The sequence below is a fragment of the Bradysia coprophila genome, chromosome II (assembly GCF_014529535.1).
Source record: "Bradysia coprophila strain Holo2 chromosome II, BU_Bcop_v1, whole genome shotgun sequence".
Lineage (NCBI taxonomy): Eukaryota > Metazoa > Arthropoda > Insecta > Diptera > Sciaridae > Bradysia > Bradysia coprophila.
The window spans coordinates 9,850,239-9,863,878 of record NC_050735.1 but is presented as its reverse complement, the minus strand read 5'-3'; the positions used below and the strand labels follow the sequence as shown (position 1 = coordinate 9,863,878).

The 13,640-nt window shown below is 35.4% G+C and overlaps 1 protein-coding gene across 2 annotated transcripts in view; it reads left to right on the top strand.

Moving 5' to 3' along the window:
- The window catches only part of LOC119071504, a 181,986-nt gene that overhangs the window by 48,623 nt on the left and 119,723 nt on the right, over positions 1-13,640 (top strand). The window lies entirely within an intron of this gene.

Genomic DNA, 13,640 nt, shown 5'->3' with positions numbered 1-13,640 from the left:
ACATGACGGGTGGAACGATAAAATAGTGCAAACGAGTGTTGAGGAAATAAATGAACAGGTATTTTCATTCAACACTTCGATGTCATTTTTTACCACAAAATCCGGAGCAAGAGTTCTATTAGATGCCCAGAAACGGTTAGACATTGTCGGATATCATGTACCAACAGAAATATATTTATTTAAAACATTGCTTACGTACTCCGTAAATGATAACTTTCCTTTTATCGAACGCATAAACGATATTATACATTCGTTAAACCAGGCAGGGTTATGTTTTAAGTGGATAGATGATCGTGTTAAAATGACTGTGACAAAATTAACTGAGCGTAATTGGCATAGTCATCAAAATGAGAACAGTGATGTATTGCCCTTGCCTGCAGTGGTTGTTTATGGTTGGCTTGCGAGTGTGATTGTATTCATTGGCGAAGTGGTTTTGGAAAGATATGATTTATCAAAATTATTGGGGACATTATACAGCCGGTTAAAAATATGACCAACCATAACTAACCTTTTTGTTTTATTTTGAATGTTAAATGTTTATCTTAATAAAAGTGGTTGAAATTATAACAAATGTTCTTCGAAAAACTGCGTGCTCCTTTCAAAGGAAGAACAATCGTCATTGTAAAGTGGTTGTTTACAAACCCTTTCATACTGTGGATTAAAAGGGTGCATGGACTTTTATTTACGTATCTGTTATTGACGGTAGTTTTTAGGCAATTTCGCGAGTTGCAGCCCGATCGAAGTGAGCCGAAAGGAGTGAGTAAGGAGCCGAGAACCCGAGAAAATTTCTTCAAAACCCCCGTTTTCGGCCCCGACACATGAAAAATTCATTTCTTTTATCATTCTCGTGATTTTGCAGTCCTATCGCTCAACGCATATATGTCCGATTGAAAAACTAATTAATTTACCGCAGTCCTGTTAGTGTTATTGTCTTTGCATTTAGCGGCGAAATGTCTGACGTTCTCTGTTGGATAATGTGGATTTCGCAAGTGGAATAACTTGGGTATAACTAAGTAGCCTCAATACAAACAACACACACTCTACGGATAATAGCGGCAGAGTCAAAATGACCCAAAATTATATCGGCTAAATTTGAAGTTTTTGGACAAAATGATGTATGGAAGACTTGTTCATTATCAAAAATAAGGGGCACGTTCTATACATCACTTTTCTATTGGACCACGGGAGCCAACCGGAACCACCAAGAACCACTTGCAAAAATCAAGCAAAATTTCGACTCTGCCCACGGTGGGGCTGAACGAACTTTAAATAAACATGTCGACTTCCATCTCGGTTCTTTTCATAGCAGAGTTAGGGGAGGCGTGTACTATCCAACGGCATATGTTGCAGGAGCAACCGCTGAGCCGTTTCTGAGAACTTGGAATATCGTCGCCTGGCTCTGCGGAAGTTGCTGGACCAGTGTTTGAAACTGGAATCTGTAGAGGGACAAATTCTAAGAACAACCATGTAAAAATTATTGCCCTCTGTCATTTGGTCGCAGAGCAATAGAAGCTGAAAGTCGAAAATTCCACCTCTTCAAGGGGTGATGCCTCCTCGACGAAGTTCTTGATCCACTTTAATAGCGTGTCTAGACAAGGTTAATGTGCTCCGTGTGTGTTGTTTGTATTGAGGCTATTTAGGTATAAAGCTTAAAATTGTGATTTGTTCATTTTCCACTGTTGTGGATTTTGAAGTAGGTTTATTCGAAACTCTAAAAACTTCGAGATTTTCAGCGAAGTAATTAATGTGTCTTAGATTAGGGTCAGTGTACCAGTCTCTGTAGTTGTATGAGTATTCAGACAGCTTCCGTTATTTTATTCATCCACTTCCTAATTGTAATCCGCCTGAGATCCGTTCTTTATCCACAAACCATTTCTATTTATTTTTTCATCGATTTCCAGTCAATGAAAAAGTGGTCCTAGTTTTTCCAAGATTTAGATTCCATGTCGGAAAATTGATAAGCATTCTGATAGACTTTTATTGATTGATTTAATTATTGATAACAGAACTGACCGTAAGCTTATTCGTCCACTACGAAATGTATTACGTAATTACTTAGTTACTTTATGATGTTCAATCGTTTTATTTAATGTGTAGGGAATTTCTGGAAATTACAGTGAAATTGGACATTTGAGTAACTTGCTACCTACAGATGTATTATTGATGTTGTAAATGGTTATCTATTAATGAACTAATAAATTAGTCTTTCAAGTAAGTTTGACTTTACCAAAGACGACTTCTCTTCAAATATTTAGTTGTCAAGAATATTGTAAAAGTTGCGTTAACAAACTTGTTTCGTTCGAAGCTTCTGTAGCCTATTGACAATCTCACATCTATTTCGTCCAATAGTACCACGCATCTAATGCTACTATTTGAAAAGTTTGAGAAATAACCGAAATTGTAAGAAGATTCTACGGATCATTTCAGCAGCGAATTGAAATTATTAATTAGATGTTATTGGGCTATCCCTTCTGTTATATTATAATATCACATACACGATTATATATACAATAAGTTCACTGGTTCCACTACGACATTGATTCATATCGTCATTCAGTCGGGTTTATAATGATCAATCATTCCATTTATTATTCAGTTTGTAGAGACATTTGGGAAAAATATACGTATGCGTAGTAAGCCACAGGTTAACGTCTACGTCTACCCGATACTTTCCTGATTTCTGTCAGTCAATTATTTACGCGCAAACATGAACCACTCATTTTTCTGTATCTCGGGTTTATTATTAACACTTTGTCTGCAAGCAACAAGAGGACAGGAATACCAAGAAGAGGCCTTATTGATAAATCAACTGAACAACTATTTCCACTTCGATCATAACATTTTCGTACTGGACGCATCAATTGACAGCAGCAACTACATTGGCGCACTATTAAACTCTAAGATCGGTGACGGCAATTACACGCCGCAGAGTGTGTACAGTTTTGAGCTAGTTAACGACAGTGTTACTGGACTTGAAAGCTTAAAAGAGATTAAAAGCAAAAACCCTTTTTTATGTGTAGTTGTTAGAAATTCAACGTCCGAACGCAATGACACAGTATTTTACCACGTTCAATTAATCCATCGGCTCAACGTCCGTATGAAAATTGGAATATTTTTCACAGACATTGAGGTCATTGAAAACATCGAAAATTTATTTAAGTGGTGTTGGGAACGTCAAATGTTAAACGTTTTCAGTGCATTTTACTTGAACGATGGCCAACAACTTCAATCCGATCCGGTGATGAATGTTTATAAATTCAATCCGTTCTGTAGGTTCGAGTTGATAAATGTGACTAAAAGTAACGTTATCGGGAACTACTTTCACAGCCAGTTATTAAATTTTCAACAACATCCACTCCGGGTGCCGAAGACCATTGAAAATGAAACAATTGAGTATGATTCTAAATTATGGAAAACTGTAATTGATACCCTTAACGCAACGGTAACGATGATTGAGGAACAAGAAGGTGGTGATTTGTTTGACGACAATATGTTCGATTTAGTACCACACCTTCAGGTTGTTAGAATTAAAGTAGATAGACCCATTCAGATATATCCAATGGGAATGGATGAAATGGTGATAGTGGTTCCACAAGCTCCACATTTTTCTGACTTTTTGGCCTATCTTAAAAGAATAACGTCGGATGACCTCGTCGGATACTTTTTCATTACAATCGTAGTGGTAACGCTTTTGCTGACCGTTTCAAGATATTTCAAAGCTGTAAAAATTTCATTTGTTCAATCCGCGGTAGACGTTTTGAATATTTTGATGAATGACAATGCGTCTATTAAATATCGCCAATTGCATCGAGCAGATGTGTGTCTCATCGTTCCTTTAACGTTTACAGGCTTCATAATTGTGAACGGCATCCTCTCCATATTCCAAAGTTATGTGACTCTTCCAGTCAATCAGCCACAAATTAACACAATCGACGATCTATACAAGTCGACTGTACCTATTTTAACACCTAACAATGATTGGACAAATACGGCAATTCAACTCTTGGAGCAGGTGTCCGGACATGATGGTTGGAATGACAAAATATTCGAAACCAGGCTTGACGAAATAAATCAACAGATCTCTTTATTCAACACTTCGATCTCATTTTTTACCATGAGGTCAGGAACAAAAATTTTATTAGAAGTACAGAAACGGCTGGATATTATGGGATATCACGTACCAACTGAAGTATATTTATTTAAAACATTAGTTATATACTCTGCAAATAGTAATTTTCCTTTTATCGAACGCATAAACGATGTTATTCACTCGATAAGACAGGCAGGATTGTATTTTAAGTGGACAGATGATCGTGACGAAATGATTGTGACAAATGTAATTAATAAATATTTGCATAATCATGACGAAAGTAGCAGTGATATTTTTGCTGTACCTGCAGTGGTTCTTTATGGTTGGCTTGCAAGTGTGATTGTATTTGTTGGTGAAATAGTTTGGAGCAAGTTTAATTTATCATTCAAATGGAGGCATATTTCACTACCCACTAAAACGCTTTTTACTGTAACAATTTAAAGATGAATCTTTTTCTTTGGTTGTTATTGCCCAAATCATTGCAAATTGTTAAGAAACAAATTGTGAACTGAATGTCAAATGTTTAAATTAATTTTTCAAAAATTTAAACATTAAACCTTAAAAATCCTTAAGGCCCGTCATTGGGAAATGACAGGACAGTTTCCCGAAAATGTATGGAAAATTTTATCACAAAAATTCACCGAAAAAATTCAAAGAAACTCACCTCTTATGCTTTCCATTGTATTCGGGCATAGTCTCTTTAGGTCGCCAAGGCATATTTGAACACTAAAACACTTTTTACTCGATGAAAAAACAAAGTTTTTTTTTGTTTTGTCGCGACAAAAACACAGAAAATATTTCGACACAATTGTGACACTCCGCAATTATAAGTACTAGAATGAATGTTTGCTGTGTTCACTTCGGCGGTAAAATATTTTCATTCAAAAAAGTGTCCGACCCTTCAACGATGGTAGACATTTATTAAAATTGTAACCTCTCCCACTTCTTTAGTAAGCTAACAAGAATTCGCTGAGTCTAATTATGCCAACTCTTTGAATAAAAATATCGGCTGGGCTCTAATAATTCTCCTCTGAGCTTTGACAAACCTCTAATGAGCTCTAATAATTCTCCGCTAGGCTTCAGTAAGAGTCCGTCAGACCTTAGCACGTAGTAAGGCAATGAAGCTAAGCGAACACTCAATAAGCATCAGCGGATACCTAATAATTGTTGCTATGATTTAATAAGACTAGCTTTGCTGAGTGTCCGATTCGCTCCATTAAGCCTTCCTGCAACTTGCTTAGGCCTAACGGACACTTCCTGAAGCCTAGCGGAGAATTATTAGAGCTCAGCGGAGGTTTGTTAGAGCTCAGCGAAGAATTATTAGAGCTCAGCGGAGAATTATTCGACCTCAGCCGATATTTTTATTCAAAGAGGTGGCATAATTAGACTTCGCGAAGTCTTCTTAGCTTACTAAAGAGAAACGAACATTTATTTACGCTCAGTGCAGTCTTACGAGAGGCTAAATTTTTAATAAATGCTCTCCCATCGTTGAAAGAATGTCCGCTGAGCTCACGTAAAGCTTTAAAATATGGTCGATGAGCATTATTAACTGTATACGCTACCCTTTGTCAACTGTTTCATGATTTTTATAATATGTCCGACACTTTTTTGAATGAAGATATTTTACCGCCGAAGTGAACACAGCAAACATTCATTCCAGTACGTATAGTAGCGGAGTGTCACAGTTGTGTCGAAATATTTTCTGTGTTTTTGTTGCGACAAAACAAAAAAAAAAACTTTTTGTTTTTGCATCGAGTAAAAAGTGTTTAGTGTTCAAATATGCCTTGGCGACCTAAAGAGTTTATGCCCGAATACAATGGAATTTTTGTGATAAATTTTTGCATACATTTTCGGGACACTGTCCTGTCATTTCCCAATGACGGGCCTTAAATGAAAAGTTAAAACTCATGAAAAAACTGTAATACAGTGGAAGTCAGTTAAATTTAAGCGTGACTTACTTGAGCTGTTTTTCAGCTGGACCACTCGTACCAACATCATTTGATTGTATGAACAGACAAGTGATATTGATCAATTTTAATTTTGTAACATTGCTTAAACGGAAAAAGCCAATAAAGCTATTAAGAGACTTTCAGTCAATATCAATAGCATCGACAACGAGATCCACAGTCGGTCATAAACTCAGGGCCTATTTTTGGAAAATTGATCTAAGGAATCTAAAAAAATTCAAAAAAATGGACTTGCCAACAGGAGTCCACCCGATTCCTCATATTTATTTCCAAAAATTCCATGCAATATCAAAAATTCGTCATGTTTTCTGATTTGAGATCTGTTGCAGTTCGAACTTGTAATCCACATATTGCGTACAGCAAATGAAAAACTAGTTTTTTTGTTCTAGCATTCGTGCGTGTCGAGAAGAAAGGCAGAAATTATAAATCTAGTCATTCATTTGTTCTATAAAATATCTGGATTTCATATACAGACTACAGCAACCCCTAAATCAGAAAACCGGACGGAATTAATTTTCATTCACCAGAAATTTTCATGTAACATGTTGCGGGAAGTTGCGGGAATTCGGTAACAATTCAGTTTTTATTGAAATTAGATAGTTCGTCGATGCTTAGAATCACTCGCTAAAGATTTGAGCTACTCTTATTTTTCTCAAAAATGACAAAAATTTAATCTTTACATGTAAGTTCTTCGCTTCAATTGAAGAAAAAAACGGCTAAGTAATCTTAGACAGTGGTTCGATTGACATTGACGGTAGAAGTGTGGAAATTTTTATCGCCCACATAGGAAACATTATACAACGTATCGGTACTTAAAAATGTTTAATGTACTACGCAATATGATAGTAGATTCTACTCAGTAGAATGACTAGAAACAACTGATAAGGTTACAAAAAGGTTCATCCTCCACCTAAATATTTTACATTTTAATAAAGAACATAATCAATTTAATTGTCGACTAATATTATTTTATAGTTTAATTATATAAACATTTTGTCTAATTATATGTATTCACTTCAAAATGCATTTTCTATTAAGCGGCGACTGAAATTATGTTTTGGATGTTATTGGACTATCCTGTATATATATATATCCAAAAAGTTTACTGAATCGGCTACAACATTCGTTCATATCGACATTCAGTTACGTATTGTATGCTTGATTTCCACCTACCAAAAAAGTACTCCATGTGAGAGACAAAATTAAATTATATCAATTTTTGCTTTGTTCACTATACAGCTGGCTCTCTCGCGGCTCTAACACGGAGTACTTTTTGTTGAGTGGAAACCATACTTTATGATCAGTCATTCCATTTATTATTCAGTATCTGTGTGGACGTTTGGGAAATTCGACGTATGCATAGTTAGCCACAGGTTGTCATCTACCCGATACTTTCCTCATTTTCAACAGTCATTTGTTAACGCTCAAACATGAACTACTCATTGTTTCGTATTTCTGGCTTACTCTTAACATTTTGCCTTCGAGTATCAGGAGGACAAGAATACGGTGGTGACCAAGAGGTCGTGTTGATAAATCAACTGAACAACTATTTCCAATTTGATCATAACATTTTCGTACTGGACTCATCGATTGACAGCAAGAACTACATTGGTGCATCGCTAAACTGTAAGACTGGAGACGGAAATTACATACCGCAGAGTGTGTACAGTTTTAAGTTTGTTAATGACAGCTTTACTGGGCTTGAAAGCTTAAAAGAAATTGGAAGCAAAAATACTTTTTTGATTGTCGTTCTTGGAAATTCAACCTTTGAACGTTATGACACACTATTTTACCATGTTCAATTAATCCACCATCTCAATGTTCGAATGAAAATTGGAATATTTTTCACAGACATCGAGTTTATTGAAAACATCGAAAGACTGTTTAAGTGGTGTTGGAAACGACACATGTTAAACGTTTTCAGTGCATTTTACTTGAATGATGGCCAATCACTTCAATCCGATCCGGTGATGAATGTTTATAAATTCAATCCGTTCGGTAGGTTCGAGTTGGTAAATGTGACTAAAAGTAACATTATCGGGAACTACTTTCACAGCCAGTTATTAAATTTTCAACAATATCCTCTCCGTGTGCCGAAGACCATTGAAAATGAAACAATTGAGTATGATTCTAAATTATGGAAAACTGTAATTGATACCCTTAACGCAACGGTAACGATGATTGAGGAACAAGAAGGTGGTGATTTGTTGGACTACAATACGTTCGATTTAGTACCACACCTTCAGGCTGTTAGAAGTAATGTAGATAAACACATTCAGATATATCCAATGGGAATGGATGAAATGGTGATAGTGGTTCCGCAAGCTCCACATTTTTCCGACTTTATGGCCTATCTTATAAGAATGATGTCGGATGACCTCTTCGGCTACTTTTTAATTACAATCGTCTTGGTAATACTTTTGCTGACCGTTTCTAGATATTTCAAAACCAAAAATATTTCATTTGTTCAATCCGCGGTAGACGTTTTGAATATCTTAATGAATGACAATGCGTCTATTAAATATCCCCAACTATACCGAGCAGATGTGTGTCTTCTTGTTCCTTTAACGTTTACAGGCTTCATAATTGTGAACGGTATCCTCTCAATATTCCAAAGTTATGTGACTCTTCCAGTAGATCAGCCACAAATTAACACAATCGACGATCTATACAAGTCGACTGTACCTATTTTAACATCTGACAGGGATTGGACAAATACAGTAATTCAAATCTTGGAGCAGGTGTCCGGACATGATGGTTGGAACGACAAAATATTCGAAACCAGGCTTGACGAAATAAATCAACAGATATCTTTATTCAACACTTCGATGTCATTTTTTACCATGAGATCCGGAACCCACATTTTATTAGAAGTCCAGAAACGGTTGGATATTATGGGATATCACGTACCAACTGAAATATATTTATTTAAAACATTAGTTATATACTCTGCAAATGGTAGTTTTCCCTTTATCGAACGCATAAACAATATTATTCACTCGATAAGACAGGCAGGATTATATTTTAAGTGGATAGATGATCGTGACGAAATGATTGTGACAAATGTTATTAATAGCTATTTGCGTAGTCATGACGAAAGTAGCAGTGATGTTTTTCCTGTACCTGCAGTGGTTCTTTATGGTTGGCTTGCAAGTGTGATTGTATTTGTTGGTGAAATAGTTTGGAGAAAGTTTAATTTATCAGTCAAAATGGAGAGATATTTTGCTACTCGCTAAAACGCTTTTTACTGTTAAAATGTAAAGAAAAACTTTTTTAGGTTGCAAATTGTAAAGAAACCAAATGTGAACTAGATGTAACATGTTTCAATAAATTGTTTAAAAATTGAAACGTTGTATAACCATTACAAATCCTTAAATCAAAAATCAAAACTTATGAAAAAGCTATATTACAGTGGAAGTCAGTGAAATTTTGGCGTGAATTACTTCAGTTGTTTTTCAGCTGGATCAATCTTACAAACATTAATTGATTGGATGAGTCGACCAGGTGAAAAACAGTTGAAGTAATGAAGTCATGCCTAAATGTCACTGTATATTCATCAGTTTTTGTAAGAGGAAAAGGCCAAAATCGCCTACGAAGGTATGAAGAGAGTTTTCAGGTCGATCATAAACTCAGAGCCTATTTTTGGAAAATTGATTTTCTAAATTTACTAAAACAATTTCGAAAAAAAGACCCTGTATCAACTTTACTATCTATCGCCAACAGAAGTCCATCTAATTCCACAAAATTCCTCATATTTAATTCCAAAAATAATAGTTCCACGCAATTTCAAAAATTCGTCATGTTTTCTGATTTGGGATCTGTTGTAGGGTTGTTCAATAAAACATCTGGATTTCAAAGACAAATTACAGCATATCCTAAATCTGAAAACTTGATGGAATGAACTTTTTGTCCAAAATTCCATCGGCATGCACCAGCAATTTCTAGAGTGGTTCATTTTCTTTCTCACAGCTTAAATTTGTATCTTTCGAATAGGACTCACGTTTTATAAATTGTGCAGTCTGATATTGACAATAGAAAAAACACGGAAAAATGTCAGACTGTTCAACTTTAAAAGGGCACTTATAAAAACTACATTAGAAACGTTCATGCTTTTTCACAAGTTCTGCTAAGTACATACAATCCACATTTATTTATGTTTCTTAAATTCGGTATTTACTAAATCTAACACCATGAGACCATTACATTTTATGTGGATAAAGGTTGAAGGACTGAAGAAACAGAAACATGTATCACACAAATGTTTATAAGCTAGTATGGTCGTCTGAACGACATATAAAGTCACTTCAAAATTTAAAAAAAAGACAATGTGCTCATCTAATTACTCTTTTTATTTTCTATTATGCGTCGATTTTCAATTATTAATTACAGTGAAAGCTCTCTATAATAATCTTTCTCAATAATCAACCATTCTCTATAATCACCCGAAAATACTCATATTTTTTCCTGTTAGAGGCGAAGGACAATGTAAGAGTGAAAAATAAAGTTTTATTCAAAAATACTGGTCATTCTTATTGAATTTCCAATGAAGTAGGTAAAACCGGTGACTGCGACTTAACAAATGACGAAGTTCTCGAAAATGTATGATTCACGGTGTGCCTGAGGAAATTTAATCAAACAACTTTTGCTCGAAGGGTAGAGTGGCGCAGCGGGCGCTTTTCGAAATATTGTAAAAAATTATGTCTGTTTCATCGATTTCCATACATTTTTTCGAGGTACGTAAAAGTGGCAAAAATAAATCTTTGATTAAATTTGCTTAAGGCACACCGTGGAATCTTTCATCAAAAATTTCAAAGATTAATTGTTAAAATTATTAGTACATTGTGTCGCATCCTAGGTTCCACATTTTTATTTTAACGAATGGGGACGTTATCGCCCAGTCCGAAGGGGAATCGCCTTAAGGTGCCGTTTTTTCAGCGAATGTTCTCTATAATCAACTCTCTCTATAATCAACCCTGACTCCCTTGAATGTTGATTATAGAGAACATTCATTGTAGATGTTATTGGGGTATCCTGTGTGTTATATTATAGTATCACATAAATGGTTATAAAATATAATCACTGATCCGCTACGACATTCAGATAGCTTATAATGATCAATCATTCCATTTATTGTTCAGTTTGTGGGGACGTTTGGAAAATTAGACGTTTGAGTAGTTAGCCACAGGCTGTCTACGCCTATCCGATAGTTTCCTGATTTCAAACAGTCATTTGTTAACGCTCAAACATGAACCACTCATTTTTCTGTATCTCTGGTTTGTTGTTTACGCTTTGTCTTCTAGTATCAAGAGGACAGGAATTCCAAGAGGTCGTGTTGATAAATCAACTGAACAACTATTTCCAATTTGATCATAACATTTTCTTGCTGGACTCATCAATCGACCGCAGTGACTACATTGGCGCACTGTTAAACTCTAAAATCGGAGACGGCAATTACACACCGCAGAGCGTGTACAATTTTAAGCTATTTAACGACAGCGTCACTGGACTTGAAAGTTTAAAAGAGATTGGAAGCAAGAACATATTGTTAATTGTCGTTGTTAGAAATTCAATGTGTCAACGAAATGACACACTATTTTACCATGTTCAATTAATCCATCGTCTCAATGTTCGAATGAAAATTGGAATATTTTTCACAGACATCGAGTTCATTGAAAACATCGAAAGACTGTTTAGGTGGTGTTGGGAACGTCAAATGGTAAACGTTTTCAGTGCATTTTACTTGAACGATGGCCAACAACTTCAATCCGATCCGGTGATGAATGTTTATAAATTCAATCCGTTCGGAAGGTTCGAGTTGGTAAATGTGACTAAAAGTAACATTATCGGGGACTACTTTCACAGCCAGTTATTAAATTTTCAACAACATCCACTCCGGGTGCCGAAGACCAGTGAGGATGAAACAATTGAATATGATTCTAAATTATGGAAAACTGTAATTGAGACCCTTAACGCAACGATAACGATGATTGATCGACAAAAAGGTGGTAATTCGTTTGACGACAATACGTACGATTTAGTACCACACCTTCGGGTTGTTAGGAATAAAGTAGACGTACGTATTCAGGTATATCCAATGGGAATGGATGAAATGGTGATAGTGGTTCCGCAAGCCCCACATTTTTCCGACTTTATGGCTTATCTTAAAAGAATGACGTCGGCTGACCTCTTCGGCTACTTTTTCATTACAATCGTAGTGGTAACGCTTTTGCTAACCGTTTCAAGATATTTGAAAACTGCAAAAATTTCATTTGTTCAATGTGTGGTAGACGTTTTGAATATTTTGATGAATGATAATGCGTCTATTAAATATCGGCAACTGTATCGAGCAGATGTGTGTCTTATCGTTCCTTTAACGTTTACTGGTTTTATTATTGTCAACGGCATCCTCTCCATATTCCAAAGTTATGTGACTCTTCCAGTAGATCAGCCACAAATTAACACTATCGATGATCTATACGAGTCGAATGTACCTATTTTAACACCTAACAATGATTGGACAAATACGGCAATTCAACTCTTGGAGCAGGTGTCCGGACATGATGGGTGGAAGGACAAAATATTCGAAACCAGACTTCACGAAATAAATGAACAGATCTTATTATTTAACACTTCGATATCATTTTTTACCATGAGGTCAGGAACAAAGATTTTATTAGAAGTCCAGAAACGGCTGGATATTATGGGATATCACATACCAACTAAAATGTATTTATTTAAAACATTACTTATGTATTATGCAAACGATAATTTTCCTTTTATCGAACGCATAAACAATATTATTCACTCGATAAGACAGGCAGGATTATATTTTAAGTGGAAAGATGATCGTGACGAAATGATTGTGACAAATGTAATTAATAACTATTTGCGTAGTCATAAGGAAAGTATCAGTGATGTTTTTGCTGTACCTGCAGTGGTTGTTTATGGTTGGCTTGCAAGTATGATTGTATTTGTTGGTGAAATAGTTTGGAGAAAGTTTAATTTATCATTCAATGGGGGGTATTTTGCTACCACTTAAAACGTATTTTACATGTCAGCACACGGTGAAGTACATTTTACATTACGGTTTGACTGTGAAAAAGTGCTTACCGTACGCTAGCTTGCAAAATATAATACGTAACGGTCTTGCGGAAAAATTTGCTCACTCACTCTGGAAGTTATATCCCTCACCTTCGGTTCTGGACACAAGCTTCATTCCTTGAGGGGAAATTTTTACTTCAGAAACATAGTATTGCTTTAAAAATTTAAAGAAGAACCATTTTTAGGTTGTTATTGCTCAGATTATTAGCGAATTATTGCAAATTGTTAAGAAACCAAATGTGAACTGGATGTAACTTTCAATAAATGGTTTGAAGATTTAAACGTTCCATAACCTTTAAAACTCCTTTCAGTAAAACTTAGAACTTATGAAAAAGTATATTACAGTGGAAGTCAGTGAAACTTTGGCATGAATTATTACTTCAGCTGTTTTTTTCAGCTGGATCACTCATACAAACATTAATTGATTGGACGAGCTAAAAAACAGCTGAAGTAATGATATCATGCCTAAACACTTAATCAGT